The sequence below is a fragment of the Chroicocephalus ridibundus genome, chromosome 2 (assembly GCF_963924245.1).
Source record: "Chroicocephalus ridibundus chromosome 2, bChrRid1.1, whole genome shotgun sequence".
NCBI lineage: Eukaryota > Metazoa > Chordata > Aves > Charadriiformes > Laridae > Chroicocephalus > Chroicocephalus ridibundus.
The window spans coordinates 20,088,799-20,102,349 of NC_086285.1; the positions used below are offsets into that span (position 1 = coordinate 20,088,799).

The 13,551-nt window shown below is 43.6% G+C and overlaps 1 protein-coding gene across 2 annotated transcripts in view; it reads right to left on the reverse strand.

Moving 5' to 3' along the window:
* Positions 1 to 9,253, reverse strand: part of KIAA1217 (KIAA1217 ortholog) — a 371,004-nt gene extending 361,751 nt beyond the window's left edge. For both annotated transcript variants that reach the window (XM_063324650.1, XM_063324651.1), the window contains exon 1: positions 8,699 to 9,253. The gene's annotated coding sequence lies outside the window, so the exon portion shown is untranslated. The remainder of the gene's footprint in view (positions 1 to 8,698) is intronic.
* Between the last annotated feature and the right edge of the window lie 4,298 nt (positions 9,254 to 13,551).

The window sequence follows — 13,551 nt, forward strand, 5'->3', positions numbered from 1 at the left end:
CCTTTTTCAGGTAGACACAGAAGAAACATATCTCATATGTTGGGAATACACTTTAACTTAAAATAAAGTTAAAATAGAATTAATGTGCTTGTTGCATCATTCAGAAACTTGTAGATGTCATATTGCAATTTCAATAATAACATCAAAAACTAATAAATGGTCATGGGCTGTTAGACACCGAAAAAGCACAACTCCAGTCAAAAAATTCCAGTGCGTGCTGGTGCTCTGTTAACATTAAAGCAAACCTCAAAAGGAAGCGTCTCATACACTTCCACTCCTCTGCTTCCAAGCTTTTGCCCTCAAGTTTTGCCTCAATGAGCTCCATGCAATAGAGCTGAAAGAGAAGCTCAGACACGAGGCTGCGTGCAACCCCTGCCTTTTCACCAGTTGTGTCATTTACCTGCTTTGGGGATAGTTAATGATGCCTGTTAGCATGCTAACAGCTGACGTATCCGTCATTAGTACCGTTCGTGAATACAGCAGCAGTTAGAAACTGCACAGTAACACAGATAAAGCCCGAGAGACTGCATCTGCCGGCAGTGAACTCCAGCTCAGTGGCATTAGCGCTCATCGGTCCATTTTCTCATCATTGCCATCACACTAAAAAGGAAATAACTTTATGCTTTCCTGCCCCCTTGAATGTTAAAGTTCGTTCGTCCAGCTGCAGAGTTTCAGCAGAAGGCACATAAACAGCCCTCAATAACTTAAAATACTAGGGTACAGGAGATGGGGGTTTAAACCTACCTAGGCTGAGGAACTGCTGAATGTCTTCCCCGTTTTCATGGGAAATGATACTGGTAGTACTAACTGGGGGCTGAAGCGTAGTAATTCCTTAAATCACCACTCTTACAACACCTGCTACAGAAGAGCTGCTACTTTGAAGGCAGCAACATACAGGCTAACTCGAAATGCTGCTGAAAGTGCTTCCAACAAACCTGCTTGTCTTTGACCTAAAGTGACCCAAACTATTCATAATCAGGCCCCAGGTTTCAGAGGAGCAGAGGTAAGTCAACAACTAAATGTTGGCTTTTCTAGCTGTGCAACACAAAGCAACAAAGCTTCAGGAACTAGGTCCTGCTCTCAGCCTCACACACTTCACAAATGCTAGACTTTGGACTTCTCGCACACCCAATATTTGGCATTGCCTCAGATACCGAAGTTCCACAGAGACAGGATGTCAAATATAACCCACACTTAGCATTTTCTCCTTGTCTGCACCTCCTGCCCCAGGAAGCGGGTTTTAGCTTGGGTTCTGAGGCACCCAACAAAAGAAACAGCCCAAGCACATAGATGAAACACCTAAGGCAGGGAACCGACCCTCTGCTTCTAAAATCAAATTGCAAAACCTCCTGTTAGGCAACACAAACAAGGAAGGCAAGATCTAACACAGAAGCACGCACCAACCACACCGGCTGGAGAAACCCGTAAAGCTGTTTTCACTGTGAGGACAATCAAGCAGAAGCACAGTTTGCCCTGAGAGGTTGTGCAGGCTCCATCCTTGGAGTTTTTCAAGCCATGACTGATCAAGCCCTGAGCAACCTGATCTGATACCACAGCTGTCCCTGCTGTGAGCAGGAGGCTGCTCCGGAGATCTTCTGAGGTCCCTTCCAGCCTGTTTTATCCTATGAGTCCTTACAATACATCATGCAATTGGACCTTGATGTTATTCTAGCCTCTGGGAGGTACTATTATGGAGTTAAACACAGATTAGTAAAAACTGATTCCATGAATAAGACGCTGTATTTTACCATTTTTAAAGTCCCAATCTTGCCCAAAACATTCTTTATTACTGTGAAGAGGTAAGGCAAATAATTTTGAAAATACTCTCAGCTAGATACCACTGTTCTCCAGTATGATTTCTGAAGCAAGATGCTTAAAAAACAATTTACATATAAATTACTGTCTTCATCCAACTTTTGCTTAACCCCAAATAAAATAATGAACTGTTCCTACTGGAAACCAACCAGATATTAGACCACAACTCTTTTTTTTTTTAAGAACAGAAAAAGATTTTTGTTTGCAAAGAGTCATGAAACTATAAGCTAGATTTTGTGATAAACATTAACTTTGCTAAATAAAAAAAAAAGACTGCATTCAGTTAAAGTCGCATTTAGGGAAACAATGTTGCCTTTTTATGACTATCTATTACATACCAGCTGAATTTCAATAATCAATTGTAATTCAGCACCATATCATCTATTTATATCCGCTGTTCTCGGCCAACTGCAGATTACTGCATGCTCTTGAAAAGTTTGGCCAGGATTTCAGCATAGTTGGCAAATGCAAGCTGGCAAGCTCTTAGTCAATTAAAGTCTTTATAATGACTATACCACCACGTACGAGACTGCTAGAAATGGGACTGGACAAAGTACAAAAATCTTACAGTCATGCTTATAATACACGACTCCTTTGCACTTCTCTCCAATTTTATTTGATATTACGCTAGCATACTACAACTGTTCCATCAGTCTTTAAACTGAAGATGTTTAAGTATTAGCTCCATGTTCCAATTATGTTAAAAGAGGATTACCCATACAAAATATGGTTTATCAGAATGAATGTTACAACGGAAAGCGTTTCTTCACTAGATGCATAATACATGTTCAGCCAAAGTACTAATTGCATCCTCCATGGCTAAGTAACAAATACGAGTAATCCATCCCTACGGATTTCAAAATTAAGACAAATAATTCTACAAAACTTCCTCCAAACATTTCCATGTAACCTCCATACAAAGTCATAGCAATAAAGTATAGAAAATATTTCCTAATTGCAGAATTTAGACTGTCACCAGACGGATGCAGTTTCCAAGGTAGGACTCGTTGTTACTAAAGCGATACTCAGTCTTAACTACCTTGACATTCCACCTTCTATGTGACTCCAAGAGAACCCTGTAGCTTTTCCCCATTGGCATCCCAATATCCAACAGCAACGTAATCCTGAACCCTGACATCCTTGTAGAGGATCTTCTATTATTCGTTTTTATGCAATGCTGCAAGAAAAAGTTGGTTTAAACAGGAAACAGCACACCAATGATGAGGAAAAGTTAATACTGCCACATTCCACTGTTAAAAACCTTCCTAGGTTGAAAAGCTATACACAATTAGTAAATGCCTAATTATAAGCAGTCTTGCATATTACGCCATACATTATACCCAAGTTATGCAGCAAGACTGGATTTATGGAATATAGGTTCAATGAATTCTCGGGAAAGTACAGAATTAGGAAGCAATGTTAGTCACGCAGCAATGCATTTCACAGCCTATAAGACTTTTGAAATTCTAAGAACGCATCAGAAGCTGCAAATTAATAAACACATATATATTTTGTTTGTTCCCCAGAAAATCTCCTCTGAGACTTGGGACTCCAGCTAGAGAGAGGTTTGTTTGAAATGCATATCCAGATGGGGCAACAGACAGATGGAGCACACACCAGCGTCAGCTGGGTCAGCCCTAACATCACACCTAGGGGAAAAAGGAGCAGGAGGGATGCATGTATGTTGGGATGCGTGTTGTCCAAGCCTCCTAAATCTGCCAAGACTAAGTTGCACTCTTTCAGAGTCAAGGGGTCCTTTAGCCAGTAGCGCAAGCAGAGCTTCCTGCTCCATCCTTGTAAAGGAAACAAGCATGAACACAAGAAACATTGAAACCCTCTTTTGGGATAAGATCACAAGAAGACTGAATGAAAGGGAAGCAACAGGTAGGCAAGCTGAAGAGTAAAATGCCAATTTTTATTAATTTGAGCAGCACAGACACATATATAGCATCTCAGCAATAAGCAAAACCCCAGAAGTCTTTTGTTGTGGTGGTTTTTTGTTTGTTTTAAGTTGCATCCTTCATCAAACACTCACCCACAATCACAAAGCTTGCAAGGACTCCTCTAAAATTCCACCTTAGAGAAACCCACGTCTTTTTTAGCAACACTGACTGAGTACTGGCACAGGGTGCTCAGAGAGGGTCCAGAGTCTCCATCCTTGGAGATGCTCAAAAGCCACCCGGACAACCAGGTGAGCCTGCCTGAGCAGGGAGGTTGAACAAGGTGAGGCTGAACAAGGTGAGCTCGAGCAAGGAGGTTGAACAAACCTCCAGAGATCCCTACCAACCTCAACCATCCTGTGATGCTCTCAACCAAACTGCTACTGCCTTCCAAAGAGGCACCATTTTGTTTCTCACCGTGCTCAAAGAAGGGACATAGAAAAGTAACAGCTTGCCGTGCATCTCATAAGAATTACAAATGGATTTTAGTCTATACTGCATAAAAAGAAAAAAAAAAATCCACACACATCCACAAACTGCGCTTTAGAAAGGGGCAGTTAGGGCCTAAAGTAGAAAGATGCAGAACACTAGAAGAGGAAGGAAGAGATACAAGGGAAAAAAAACTATACAGTAACAAACACAAAAGCTACGCTGTATAAAAAAAAAAACAACCCCCAAAAAAAACACAACCAAACACCAACGGCCCATAAGATTTTGCAGACTTACCATTAAATTGCACAAACTCAAACACTGTATCAAGTGATTTGGAGATATTCCAAGGAGTCAGTGAAGGATTTCCCAAGAGGTTTCCAGGGGGGAGCTAAAGGAGGGTTTGCTCCCCTTCCCCCCAAGAAACAAATGATCATCTTAATATCCCCTTAATCAAAAAAAGTAAGCCTTTACCAGCGAGGTGTATTTCTGGAGGGACCACTGCACTGTCCCAATCCATTTTGTCCCTGCCACAAAACCTGTTTCTTCTCCTGGCACAACCCACCGCCCTGGCACAAATAACATTATTACTCCAAGATCTGGCAGCATACCTCAGTGTTAGCAGCAAATATCTCAGCGTTTTCCTTGATTTTTGTATACATGTTTGGAGTTATTTCATTTCATGCCGGCTTGGAAAACTACCATTCCGTTATTTAATGAATTCTGAGGCATTCAAGAATATAGCCAATTCCAGCTTATATTAAATGAAAAATGGAAGAAACGCTATTATTCAATTGTGTCAAAGAAAATAAAAAGAAAAAAAAAAAAAAAGAGTAGTTTGGCATTATATATAAACTCTGTATACAAGTCCCCAGACATCTTTAGATTTGTGTCTGTAGATGTAGATTCACTAGAGAGACTTACAGATAAACTTAATGTCAAGCATTATGTGCAAGTCTGCACTGGATCGAGACCAAGGACCTCACCTTTTTCACTCAGAAGGATTTAGATGTCTGGTATGACAGAAGAACGTCCCTTTGCACCACAGTACAACATGTTCAAGGAAAAGCAATTTTTTTTTTTTTTTTTTTTTTTTTTTTTTTTTTTTTTTTTTACAGAATTAAAGACTCAGCGGTGCTGGGCTGGAAAGCGCTGTTTTGGAAGAGGCTTAAAGGCCCAAATAATTGCAATAGACTGGAAAGGGCTTCACCCCCAGGTCAGCAATTTACATGCCAGCCAGGCTATTTATGAGGGAAGGCAGCTACCACCAACCGCCCTTTGAATGCTCAGGTTGCCAGTTTCAGTGCCCCTGCTGGAGAAGATCACTAAGTTGGGTCTCCAGTACAGTTCCTCTCTACAGGCTTGAGCTTCTGCCCACCACAACAATGTCAAATGCAGGATGAGCATAAGGAATGGTAAGTACAACTAACCTTTCGTCCTCCGTCAGATTGTTAACGCATTACAACTTGATATAAGTGATGGGTCAAATAGAGAAAGAAAGTCCATGTTTTTCCTCTTTCCCTGCCAGCTAACATTACTTCCACCCCACTTTCCCAGTTATTTCTTCAGTTCCCTCCCTCTGAGCTTCCTTCGTGTCCCCTGCTTCTTGCTTCATTGCATTGTCCTCTTTCTTAGTCCCACATTTGCCACCCATAGTCTACCTTCTCTGCATTGCTTTCTTCACTGCTTGTAACTTAACTTCTAATAGTCCTCTGTAAACACTAACTGATTAATTTAGATAATGATTATAAAAACAAGCCAGTCTTGTCTTTAAACTTCTGTATCTATAAAACAACCTGCAAGCACTTCGGTTCTCAGTACATGGATAAATTTTTCCATAGGTATGTAAACATCCCAACTGTCACAGGAATGCAACAGAATATCAAAAAAGTGAATATTCAACCATGGGTGAGGGTTAGAAAAGGAACTAGAACTAAACATCCTCATTTTCAACTCTGCGCAAAAGACGAGCTTCAAAATCATTAACTGTCTCCTTTTGCTTCCAGCAAGAGGTCACAGCAAATGTCAAACACAAGAGAGCCGTTCAACTACGGGCAACCTTACAAAATCCAAACTATTACCAACAGCAGCCTAGACGTCATCCTCGCCCCAACAAAACCCCTGCCCGGACAGCAGCTATTACACAAGGCTCCACACTAGAGAGCTGCCAAGCTTTAACCTTCAATGAAGGGAAATTAATTTATTCTCTCAGGACACAATTCTGCCATGCCAGAGTACTGGCTTCCTTAGGAATATGTCAGAAGAAAAGGCAAGCTATCTTCTCCCACCTCTTTCTACAGCCTAAACCAAAAGCTACACATGTGGAGTAACCGGACAGTAATTTATCACAAAGCAGTAAACATAAACAGGAGATTTCTATTTCAAATATCAAAAGCAGATAGACAGCAAATTAGCCATTCAGAACATCTGTTTAAAAAAAAACCAAAGAGATACAAACACAAAAAACCGCACACACAAAAAAACCAACCCAAAAAACCAAAACAAACAAAAACCCGCACATAAACAAAACCCCCACCACAAAGCCCATGATGAATAGGAATACAAAGGCAATGCTTTTATGGAGGGGGGGAGCATATTCCAGAAAGTGAAGTAGCTAAATGCAGTAGTTTTCTTCAATGGCAGTTTTATTGTTGTACGTTGAATGCTTTAGAAAACATAGCCAGCCTGAACTATAGCACATTGTCAAAACAGTTTTAGAATAATTTGTCTGCCGTACAGGAAAAAACACCATATAGTTCCAGGCACAGAAGCATTAAAAATGCTCAGTACTAAATCTCCTCCTCTAATTTTGCAGTGATCTGTGCATAAAGGTTCTCTAAAACCCGGACGCCTGAACTATGACATTATATACAATCTTTGGGCCTGTGCACATCAGTCAGAGCTCCAGGTACGCGCAGTATGAAGTCAGAGCTAGTTTCTAGCTGCAGAAAGAGTTGTGCGCTATTAACGCTGCACCCTGTGCATACAACGAGACCAGCTGTGCACACAGAACTTCCTGCATGCATTAGTTTGGGTGTTATCAAAGGAATTCGAGGTTAGGTTCTGTTTCTTGGTAAACATACAGTTAAGAAAAAAGAAAAAGTTGTTATATTCAGTCAGATATCTTCTAGCTTAGTGACTGTATAAAGACGTCATTCTTTGAGAGCTAGATGATACAGATTTCTACACGCTGCATACTCACTGCACTTTGCTTTACACAGTTCACAAGGTCAGAAGAAAAGATAATAAATAAATACGGCTTTGGTTTTCATCTCCAACTCACGGGAAGTCTATTAATTAAGAGTCTCCAAGTTTACATCTTAATGTTTAATATTATGCAATACTTTGTCTAATAGTCTAACTATGCTTTCATAATAAGAAAAAGCTATAGCCCTTGTAGCCTTTCTGGGCAACTCAAATGATCAGCTGGTGATTTCCCTGGCAGTACGCAATGCTCATCCGCAGAGCTCCAAATGAGTATTTTGAAGGTGTCGGGACGGGGAAAGAACAAGAAACCAAAGTGAATTAAGAATGCCTGATTTTAAACAGCAGCATAAAAATAAAGCACTAAAAGTGAGAAACTTACATCACTGTGCCCACCAATACTGCATGCAGAGGCTGAACTTTGCCAAAACCTGGGCAAGCCAAATTCTGCTATTCTTGAAGTTAACAATAGTTTTGCTGTAACACCAGAAGCAGCAGAAAAAGTTGGCCCTTGGCTGACAGCAGATCATAGCTCAGGGCAGACACATGGGCAAAGACACACACACAAAGCACCCCCCTCAGCATCTTCCACCCTCTCTCGGTCCCTGCGAGCCGGACAGCAAGCTGAGGTTTGGGGACCCTGCACTGGAGATGCCTGGAGAGCCCCGCTTTCATCCTTAGGGCTCAAAGGAAAAGCTTCCGACTCGTATTGCACATTCTTAAAGGATTTTTTTTTTTCTCCAGCAAAGAGCACAGTAATTCTGTTCTGGAAAGCTTCTAACTACAGTCAACACACGCAATACACACCCCCTTCATATTTCGGGGAGAAAAGTCATTTTTGTGGTACTCTATGCTCAACAATATGTAACTTCTAACTTTGACATATTTATAAGTTTACTCACAAGCAGAAGACAAGCAGAGGTACGCACAGGGACAGCCCGACCAGCCGAAGGATGCGGGGCAACCGAACCCCCCCAGGCCGGCCGCCGGAGACCACCCGTGAGCGGTCAGCGCTAAGCCGCCCGCCTTGCCACCCCCCCCCCCCCCCCGCCGGAGGCTGCCGGTGCCTCCCCCGCCGCCCGGGCGCCCGCACCGCTCCCCCCGGGGCCGGGGCGCCCGCCTGCCCTTCGCCTCCCCGAGTTTGCCGAGGGTCCCGGGAGGCGGCGGCGAAGGCAGCGCCCTCGGGGGCGCGGGGGGGGTGGGGGTGGGCGTGGGCCGCAGCCCCACAGCGCCGACCCCCGCCCCCCTCAGCCCCACCTGCCCCCCAAGGTCACCCTACCCCGGGAAAGCAAACTTTGGGTACCACTCACTTGCGCGGAGCAGAGCGGAGCGCTGGGATGCGGCGGCCGCTGAGAGCCGGGGGGCGGCGCGGCGCCTCCGCGGTCTGCAGCGCGCAGGGCGGTCTGCGCGCCTCTTCCTCCTCCTCCTCCTCCTCCTCCTCCCTCTCCCCGACGACTTTCACTTCACCTGCAGGCAGCCCGGCTGCGGCGGGGCGGGCGGCTCCGCAGCTCTCCGCGGGACTGCAGTCACTGCGGCAGCGCCCTCCCCGCCCCGCGGGGGGAGCCGGGCCGGCGGGGCGGGCCGGGCCGGGCCGCGCAGCCCTGCGCAGCGCCGCGCAGCCCAGCGGCCGCTCGTCCCGCTAGGGGATGGGGCGGGAGCCCTGCCCTGGGGGTGCCCGCCACCCCTAGAGGGGAAGGCAAGGTGGGAAGGAAGGACCTCCTGGGTGCCGAAAGCCGTCCCAAGCCCCTCCGCGGGCGCGGAGGCAGCGTGGCCCCGCTGCGCGTACGCCTCCCCCCGCGATCCTTTCCCCAAAGCGGCTGCTCGCCTGCAGCTGCTGGGTAAGGATTGCCCCCGTGCCGTCAATCACCTCCCCGGTGAGGGGCTATAAATATTTATTAGGCATCCTGATAGCTGCATCAAGCAAAGCAGAGCACTTCACTCGTGTCGCTCCTGTGACTCAGACCTCCAAAACCAGCCCTACACGTGCTTAATTTTAACTCCCTCGCACTGCTCCGGCTGGCTCCACACCGGGAAAGGGGGCTCCTGCCACGGCCAGGTGGAGAGGTTTGCTAACAGAGCGTCAGCCTGTACCCCAGCACCTGGAACCTTCCTCCATCCTTTTTAAGGGCAGACAAATGTTTGCTGGCTTGAGTGGTTTCCATCAGAATATATCCCTACGGGGAGGAGGGGACTGGCTTCTTCTGTGGCACCATTGCATTAGTAGACCTGTTTGGACAAACTGGGCTTTTATGCTCTAATTGAGCTGTGAAAGATATTTTAAGCAAGGCTCTGAACGCACAGGGAGCCCTGAAATAAGAAGCTAATCTTGGATGCAGTTAACTCTGTAATCCCTCTAGAAAATGAGGATAAGAAATGATAGAAACTTTCTATAACTGCATATGTGTTTAAAAAAACACAACCAAACAGGGTCTCTTAAGACAGAAAAAATGTATATGAATGAAATACACTAAATTCATCCTTTTTTATTTGTTTTTTCCCCCTGTAAAAATTACTTTTGATGCTGGGTAGCATACAACCACACTGATAGGAGGTTCCCAAACTCGCAATACCTGCTGCAACAGCTTCCATCTTAGTATGTTTTGCTTATCTGAGAAATTTTAGAGGTAAGAGTGAGAAAGCCCAAAACAGGCGGCACTTAAAACCCCTGATTACAGAGGCATAAGTTTGCCTTGGTGTGTTTTGATGGAGGGGGGTGGTTTCATCTTGCAGGTGATCTTTAAAAAGGAATCAGATAGTAACACAATTTTGGTTTCTGCTTTTCTGCACCTCCTGTTCCCAACCAGCTGGCACTTCTGTCTGGAAACTGGACGGTCTGAGCTTGACCCTTCTATCGTGAATCCTATAGCTTTGTCTGCATAGCGTGCTGGAGAAAAAAAAAGAGCAGCTATGAAGGTGAATAATCCTACTTAAACATGAGGTAGAGATGCAAGAAAACATCATTAATGTATATTCTTCCGAACGTCATGCTTGCTAATATAAGTAAATAACTAATTGGCAGTTTGCCCATCTCTTTGAGATTTTAGAGTCGATGCTTTAGAGGGAGATCCTATTACTAGGACTTTGGTTTTGCTTAGTATGATACACTGCATTTACGCTTGTGGTAAGAGGTAGTACTTCTATTTGTGTTATAGCAATGCACAGGGGGTGCAGCTCAACTGAGACTCAGTTGGGCTTTCCACTGACCGTACGCACAGAGAAAGAATGCTGGTCTTGGAGATTTACAGTCCAGACTAAGCAGATAAGACAGGCAAGAGATGGCAAGGGAAACAGAAGCACAGAAAGGTGAAATGATTTGCCCAAGACCATACAGAAGTTCTGTAATGGTGCTGGATGCAGGGCCAGTGCCTCTGATTCAGCAGCCCGTACAACAGTTCCAGAGATGCCAAGCGTTGCCTCAAATGATGAACTGAGCACAGTCCCGAAAATCCAATGTATGAACTGTGTTTTTTATAAAAGCATTTGTTGTTATGGTGCGTTAATTTATTGAGGTTTTGTTCTCAACAGCGCTAAGCACTAGCAGCAAAAGGTGTTCAATACAATTTAATGCTGGTGTCCTGAAGCCAGGCTATTTTAATGGAGTTTTGCCCTTTCTTGTTAAATCTGCCCATTTCTGGCTAAATTGCAAAATTAATGAGTTGAGATTGGGTTTCCCAAGCGTTAGTGCAAATTATTGCCGCTCCACTGAAGATACTTGTGAAAGGAGTAATTTTTGAATGACATTTGACTTTACACGCCAGAAATAAAAATAAGTACCTTTATGCCCTATGTGCCCTTATGTAAAATACAATACCTACAATAATAGTAGCTTAGTTCATGATCATAATGTTAGCTACATTTTTCCAGCTTTGAATTTTTCACTTAAAGTAATCCTAAGGGCTTGTTTATTATCATTACTTTTAATGCCTCTTGGGCTGTAAGTTCCTACAGTAGAGTGTGCTTTTATACAGCTATCAAGATGGTGATTGCTTCAAACTGGGATAACCTTAAAGGAAACTTTTGTAATGGGTACAATCATAATATTAACAGTATCATTATAATAAACTGGGAAAAAAATGTGCCTTTGCATTTAGCAATGTTTCAGATGGTTTCGTTCAAAAGCAGCTGAAATGATCTACCTCAGCGTTTTCAAAGGAAGCTACTCAGTCCAGCTGAGACTAAATCTGTATCATTTCTTTCCAGAAAGGGAAGAAGGAAGCTGTGAGGGACTGAAAGGAAGATGCTGCCCTGCAAGCGCCCAGCTATACACTGCCACGTGCTGCATGAAGAGGTCCTGCTGTGGAGCTATGGCTTCACAGCACCCGCAGAGGTCCTAGGATGACCTCTCGCCAACACCGGCGGAGTCAAGGTCTCCTGCTCTTCGCAGGATTCTCCTTGAGCCTTGACAAATGGGGCAACTGAAAGTCCTAGTCCTACACAGTGATCTGTATAGGGCAAACTACCTCATTTTATAGGAAAATCCCAGTGATGTCCATCAGGTTTAGCACAGGACCAAGACCCCCCATCTGTGTTGGCCTCACGAGCAGGTTACAGCCCAAAGCCTTGTAAGCATGTAACAACTTATTTACACCAATGGAAACTGCACTGAACAAATAAATCCCTGTCTGAGGTTAATTCAAATACATTGTTAATCAATTTAAGACGACCTTAAGAAAACATATGCCCAGTCTTCACTAGATTCTTGTGAATCAATACCTTACATTAAAATTGTGCATTTCCATCTGCAGACACGTACTAATTTTTCATGTACTCCTATTGAAGTAAACAATTTTTCCTACAGGCAGAATAAGGGCCTTAGAAATGCTAAAAGTATACCATCCTCCCTATTTAGTGGGATTTTTCAAAAGCAATCACTTTTCAGCATTTTTCTTCATGTAAAGTTAATTATGTGATATCTTTGTTAGCTGTTGTATACAGCTTCTGTAACGGTCACAAACTGCAAGGTACTGATACGCAGCTGTTCACAAGTGGAAAGCAGAAAGCAAAATGTTGAGTCAGCTGGAGATACTCCATTTTAAGATGAAGATCTACATCTTTAAAATATTTGGTATTGTGACGGGGTTCTTGTGAGAATGTGTTGTGTTTCACCAAGTATCCCATTTATAAGAAAGTTCTCATTCTTGATCACACCACGAGAAATGAAAGGAATTGTTGTAGACTTGATATCCATAAAACTTCTGCATTCACTGATTTTATTGCTCTGTTGTCGTCCTGAGACAAACATGAGGTTGCTTTAAGTTACCGTTACATCTAAAACTGTTCAGCCTAAATACAACATGCCTAAATAATCCTTTTTGTTTTCGAAGAGTCAAGTAGAGATGGGGAGTATTAAAAAACAAAACAAAACAAACAATCACAACTTAGCAAAAATTTTTTCACTTTACAAAAGGAAAGAAAAATCTCTATTTTCATTCTTTCTTTCATTTGCTCCCCACCTTCTGTTCTTCTACAAAGGAATATCTAACCTTTGTGAATGGGGACCAAGTACATTCACCTCATCTCCGCGTCTGTGCAGTGGTGCTCACGCTGGGCAATGAAGTATTTCGAGATACCTGAATTGATTAAATATAGGATTGCGCTGCTGCAGAATTACTTAGGGAAGGCGCAGTTCCCAGAAAGCGCCGTTCACAGCAACACAGAGCCACTGCAACAGAACCAAACCCCCGGGGAGGCTGCGAACTTGCAGCTCGGCATCCGAGCCAAATTCATCCCCCTTGCAGCATGACCTGGCATCCACGTCAATGAGGAATTCATTTAGTCTTTTACATTTTCCGTGGTTATAGCGTGCACTTGTTTTCATTTCTTTCTTGTGGAACGATCTTTAGACTTTATATTTTCCTGGATTTGATTCAGATCTTCAAGCAGGGAGCTCTGCAGAAAAACTGTCCTTCAGAACTTTCTGCATTTAAAAAGAAGGGAATACCGTAAGACACGGTCTCATCCCGGCAACATTCTCTGCCCTCTTGGTGCACACAATCCTCCTCGAAACTACAAGCAGCAGGGAAAAAAAGAGGTTTTTAGAAAAATTAAGGAAATGCCCACAAAACATTTATGTTTATCAGAGAGTACCATAGAGTTTTGTAATAGTATGTATCGGAGCACTCAGCCATTTTCAACAAGGTTTTAAAGCAAGACAGAAGTCTCA